General features: G+C 37.1%; 1 pseudogene; it reads left to right on the top strand.

Annotated features, from left to right (window-relative positions):
* Positions 1-5,393: 5,393 nt before the first annotated feature.
* The window catches only part of LOC107575382 (uncharacterized), a 9,779-nt pseudogene continuing 9,155 nt past the window's right edge, over positions 5,394-6,017 (top strand).

Below are 6,017 nucleotides of genomic sequence, written 5' to 3'. Positions count from 1 at the left end.
AATGTGCTGTGATTGGTTAGCTGGGCCAGTGTGTGCTGTGATTGGTTAGCTGGGCCAGTGTGTGCTGTGATTGGTTAGCTGGGCCAGTGTGTGCTGTGATTGGTTAGCTGGGCCAGTGTGTGCTGTGATTGGTTAGCTGGGCCAGTGTGTGCTGTGATTGGTTAGCTGGGCCAGTGTGTGCTGTGATTGGTTAGCTGGGCCAGTGTGTGCTGTGATTGGTTAGCTGGGCCAGTGTGTGCTGTGATTGGTTAGCTGGGCCAGTGTGTGTTGTGATTGGCAGCACTTGGCGCCTGGTCTGCAAATGTCAGCCATAGCCGCATAGCCGCCTGCAAGCTTCAGTGTAAATATTGTGTCAATATCAAATCAATTTAATCGCGATTTAAACCCGTAACTACTCAACTACTCTAAATTCGTCTGCCTTGGGAAAGCTAGCATGGCTCCGACATAGTGATAACACTCGCTGCCTTCTCTAGTGCAGCTCAACCAGGTCTCGTCCCATTCGTCGATATTTGTGATATGACAAATCCCGGAAAATATGCGTTGTAGTCCAAACGAGTCGTTCGTTGTAGTTTTTGAAAGTGGATCTCAAAATCTCCTTTTGAAGTGGACTTTGAGCTTTGTAACTTTGCAGATCTTTTTTATGCTCAAACAGCAACATTACAGACCAACTAAAGTTGAAATGTGAAAAAGCATAATAGGACCCCTTTAAATGTGAAATTAAAACTGCCAGTAGGTGGCACCAAGTCACTGTTAATAAGTGAGTCATTGCGACTGAACCGAATCATTTAAACGGTTGATTCATTCAGGAACAAAACAGCGTCATGTTGCTCAGAGATGCAAATTGGACGCAAATGGAATTATTATTGTTTGGCGAAATAGAGCAAAAACAGTCAATATTGTATTTAAAACGTAAGTGCTTAATATAATTTTTTTTTATTGAACTGCTGTATAAAATCAATATCACATTTGTAATCATGCTGCTTTTTGGTCTAAAAAATGTCAGTCTTTGCATGATAATGATTAACAATATGAAATGATATAAATATATAAATTTCTGCCCCCTTATCTTGAATTCTGTGATCCTTCTAAATGCATTTTAATAAACTGCAGTGAAAGAATTCGCACTGGTCTAACCTACTAGACTTCCTATTGCCTTAGCTAAACTTTAGCTAACTTACATAGTAGCTCTCATGAGTCATGGATGTTAGAAAGACAAATTAACTAATTAGCTGTAAATTCGAGGCACAGATAGCTTCACTCTCTGCCTGTTTGTGACTGTGATGTGACCATTTGTTAATAAATAACAATTTGGTCCCTCGATATTCTCTTTGCCACCGTGAACTTTTCTCAGTCTCCTTAAAGTGTAAATACGGCCGGGAAGTAAGAAAACACACAGTCCATGTATTCTCAATACTTCAATTTATTCATAGAAATACAGATCTTATATAGGCATGTCGAGGGGAGTTTTCATCCTCTTAACCAATGAAGATAGGGGGACATACCCATACAGGATGTTTTTCCCAAGAACATGTGTTTTGTATAAAATCGCCACATATACAGAAAAACATATCCATATAAGGAATAGACTTCCTGTCGAAGAATACTGAGAGGAGGAAGAGTGAGAGGGAGAAAAAGGAAAGGAGGGGTGATGCATCTAAAGACAGAGAGTGTTTTCTAACAATGTTAAAAGAGAAACCTTTTGATTTTAAAACTGTATTAGTACATGATTAAACTAACATTATCTATGGATATTTAATGCTTTAGAATTAATTTTTCATTGTTTGTTTGTTAACTAATGTAGTTAACATAAACTAACAAGGTTAACAAAGGATGTTTATTGTAAAGGGTTACCCATAATTTAATGTCTTCATTTTGGTTAAAATTATCTAAATATATTTTATTTGAGAAGCTAACTTTGTAAGACATTAATACATGGTTTTAGAACTCATACCGACACTTACCCAAACTGGTCATTTTTGTTTTTTATTTTATTTTTGCCTATTATGCTAAATTTACTTTCACAAGTTGTTTGAACATAAATGTGTGCTGGCAGTGTGTGTAAATAACCACCCTATAATGATAAAAATCCACCTACTCCTCTTTTTAAATCCTTATAAATCGTAAGCAGTGTCTCAGAAAAAGCTGTTTGCAGAACCTTTAAAATGTGACATCACATTGTTCAGGCCCCGCCCATGACTGCTGACTGACACTGCTGTATTAGCAGAGACCCCGCCCAGAGTGAGCCACACACAATCCCCGCCATGTTTATCGTCACGCTAGAGCATTTAAAAGCAGCAATAAGGTACAAAATGGGTTCTTATTAGCACTACATAAATTATTCTAGAGCAGTGAGTGATTTGCTGTTTTTATTTTATTGTTTGGCTCATATTAACAGAGTAGACAGCAGTCGGTACTGTATATTATGCTGCAGCCACTTAATTCACAGATTTAATATAAACATGCAATTTCTCTCCCAGCTGTTTACCTTCACAGAAATAACCAACTGTGTTTTTGTAACTTCTGTGTTTTAACAAACTTGTGTGTGTTTGGCAGTTTAAGTGCAATAAGACACAAAATAAACTTAGTAAAGTATTCACATGCTGTGTGACAGCCACTTTCTGTGTTTACTTCGGATGTGTGCACTAAAAAAAAAACATTATATCAAAAGTTTAAACATATGGCTTTAAAACACGATTTCAGCACGATAGACATAATACAGGTGCATCTCAATAAATTAGAATGTTGTGGAAAAGTTCATTTATTTCAGTAATTCAACTCAAATTGTGAAACTTGTGTATTAAATAAATTCAATGCACAAAGACTGAAGTAGTTTAAGTCTTTGGTTCTTTTAATTGTGATGATTTTGGCTCACATTTAGCAAAAACCCACCAATTCACTTTCTCAACAAATTAGAATATGGTGACATGCATTAAAAGAACCAAAGACTTAAACTACTTCAGTCTGTGTACATTGAATTTATTTAATACACGAGTTTCACAATTTGAGTTGAATTACTGAAATAAATTAACTTTTCCACGACATTCCGATTTATTGAGATGCACCTGTAGGTGTGTTCGACTTCATGCAGCGCTGCGCAGACTGATCGGCGAGAGTAGCCGCTTGCATTTGGGGGAGGAATTGAAAGCGGAGACGTCAAGTTGGACACTTTCTGCTCCCGGTAGTGATGCTCTCGGGTTGTTTGCATACTCTATCACAGATGAAGTGAATAACATGCAATATTTGTCAAATACACAGACGTTTCAGAATGTTTTCATGAGCAACAGAAACACTTTTTATATACTGCTTAATACAGCGTCATCTGTTCAAGAATAAAGTTCAACATAAACATATACTATTTAAATTCCTATAAAGTGGGGGTATATATGCCTTTATCAGTGTTGTTTGATAAACGTGACTCAATATAACAGTGTGACTACAGTAAAAAAGCTTTTACTGTTCTAAAAACACAGATTTGTGAGCAGTATTGGATTTGAAGATGTTAGAAACACACGTCATTGTTGTCATGTGGTGAATTTGGCCAATCGTGAAACAGCTGTGTCGTCATCAGCACTCCTGCAGTCGCTCTGAAAAAGCTGCGCCAGTTGAGTCAGCCAGCTGCTGTCGAAATGCTATCGCGGTGTTTTGATGCCAGTGACGTGGCGTCGGCGCCGGTTCAAGTCGGACTAAATTTCTAACCGGCATGCGCTGCTTTGTTAGAAACACACGTCATTGTTGTCATGTGGTGAATTTGGCCAATCGTGAAACAGCTGTGTCGTCATCAGCACTCCTGCAGTCGCTCTGAAAAAGCTGCGCCAGTTGAGTCAGCCGGCTGCTGTCGAAATGCTATTGCGGTGTTTTGATGCCAGTGACGTGGCGTCGGCGCCGGTTCAAGTCGGACTAAATTTCTAACCGGCATGCGCTGCTTCAAGTCAGCCACCGATCGGTCTGCGCAGCACCGCATCAAGTCGAACGCACCTAATGAAAACCAAACAGATGTCTTTATCAGAGTATCTGCGGGACAAGCTGTAAAGGCACAGCCCTGTTCTGGAAAAGGGGGCGGAGAGAACCAACTCATTTGCATTTAAAGATACATGCATGAAAACAGCCTATTTCTGCTTCCACTCAAAGTAGGCATTTTCAAAATTATATAATAAGTGATTTCTGGGCTATTTTGTACGATTATTTTTTTCTACTCAATTATGTCATAATAACGAGATATGTCGTTTTAACGAGAACATATCATCTTTTCTCGCAATAACGAGATGTTTTCTCATTAAAATGACATATTTTCTCATAAAAACTAGATGTTATATTGTTAAAATGACATAATTATCTCGTTAAAACAACATTTTTATCATAATAACAACATATTATGTTATAAAAGCGATATGTTTTCCCATTATAATAGATATGTGACCCTGGACCACAAAACCAGTCTTAAGTCGCTGGGGTATATTTGTTGCAATAGACAACAATACATTGTATGGGGAATAATTATCGATTTTTCTTTTATGACAAAAATCATTAGGATATTAAGTAAACATCACGTTCCATTAAGATATGTTGTACATTTCTTACCGTAAATATATCAAAACTTAATTTTTGATTAGTAATATGCATTGCTAAGAACTTCATTTGGACAACTTTAAAGGCAATTTTCTCAATATTTGGATTTTTTGCTTCCTCAGATTCCAGATTTTCAAATAGATGTATCTCAGCCAAATATTGTAATATCCTAACAAACCATACATCAATGGAAAGCTTATTTATGATATATAAATCTTAATAAAAAAAAATAAAAAAAAACCTTATGACTGTTTTTGTAGTCTAGGGTCACAAATATGGTAGGCTACATTATGTGAGCGAGCTAAGCGACTGTACGCGCTGCTGTCGCCACAGTCTCACATAAACGAGAATCTGCACGCTGCTGAAATTATTGGAATACACTGTTTTAAATGTATTTTAAAGTAATAGTTTTAATTGTAGCAGCATGTTTATTAGGATTAATCTCCAATCTGTCTACAATATAGTGCTATCCAATAACTGCACTCAGACCCATGACTCGTTTAGGCTATATGATTAGATCAAAACAGTTATTTTTGAATAATCGACTCAGGGCTTGGAATATTTCTTTATTTGAATGACTGAAGTTTGACTTAACAACAAATGGAAATATGAATATAATAATGTCGTTATTACAAGAAAAAAGATGTTTTAATGAGAAAATATGTAGTTTTTAATGAGATAATTCTATCGTTTTTATGTCATAACATCTTGTTTTTACGAGAAAACATCTCATTATTACAAGAAAATATGTCGTTTTAACGAGAAAACACAACATCTCGTTATTATGACATAATTGAGTGGAAAAAAATAATGTGTGTGTGGCAGCAATGCGTCACCGTAATTTTGGGCTGAACCTTCACAGACATATTCTGGGGACACCTGAGACTTATATTACATCTTGTAAAAAGGGGTATAATAGGTGCCCTTTAAGTGTACATCTAACAAAATGTAGGGTAAATAAATTTAAGTTGCTAAATATTGTGCATCGTTCTGTGTTTTCTCATTTTAAGGGTTTTTCGCAGTTCAAACAAAAGCAGGAACAGAAGGTGAGAATTAAATGATTACATTTCATGAATTAATATTATTACATCTTTTGTCAGTGAGTTTATGTTGCCGTGAAACATTTCCAGGGCTCTACAATGTAAACATTTCAGACACATGATGAAAACTATGGACTTAGCCTATGCCAAACAGGCCAAGACTTACTATATTCTATTGGTTGTGGTTGTATTCCCTTAAAGGAGTCTATTCCTGATTCCAAGCCTTGAGCTCTACCCCGGGCCCAGGAGTTCTGGCCCGAACAGGAACGTTTTTGGGGTATGCAGCCTAGGCCTTTGGCCATAGGGAATAATGTCACTGACAGCTGTCTTAACGTCCCAGGGGCAACTCCCTTAAAGCTTTGGTAGAGTTGGTACTTAGTGCTCGCCATGGTTCTGGCATGCACTCCCCTC

Source organism: Sinocyclocheilus grahami, unplaced genomic scaffold (genome assembly GCF_001515645.1).
Source record: "Sinocyclocheilus grahami isolate Dianchi unplaced genomic scaffold, SAMN03320097.WGS_v1.1 scaffold2602.1, whole genome shotgun sequence".
Lineage (NCBI taxonomy): Eukaryota > Metazoa > Chordata > Actinopteri > Cypriniformes > Cyprinidae > Sinocyclocheilus > Sinocyclocheilus grahami.
Note: the sequence above shows the minus strand (reverse complement) of the source record. Positions and strands in the feature narration are given on the sequence as shown.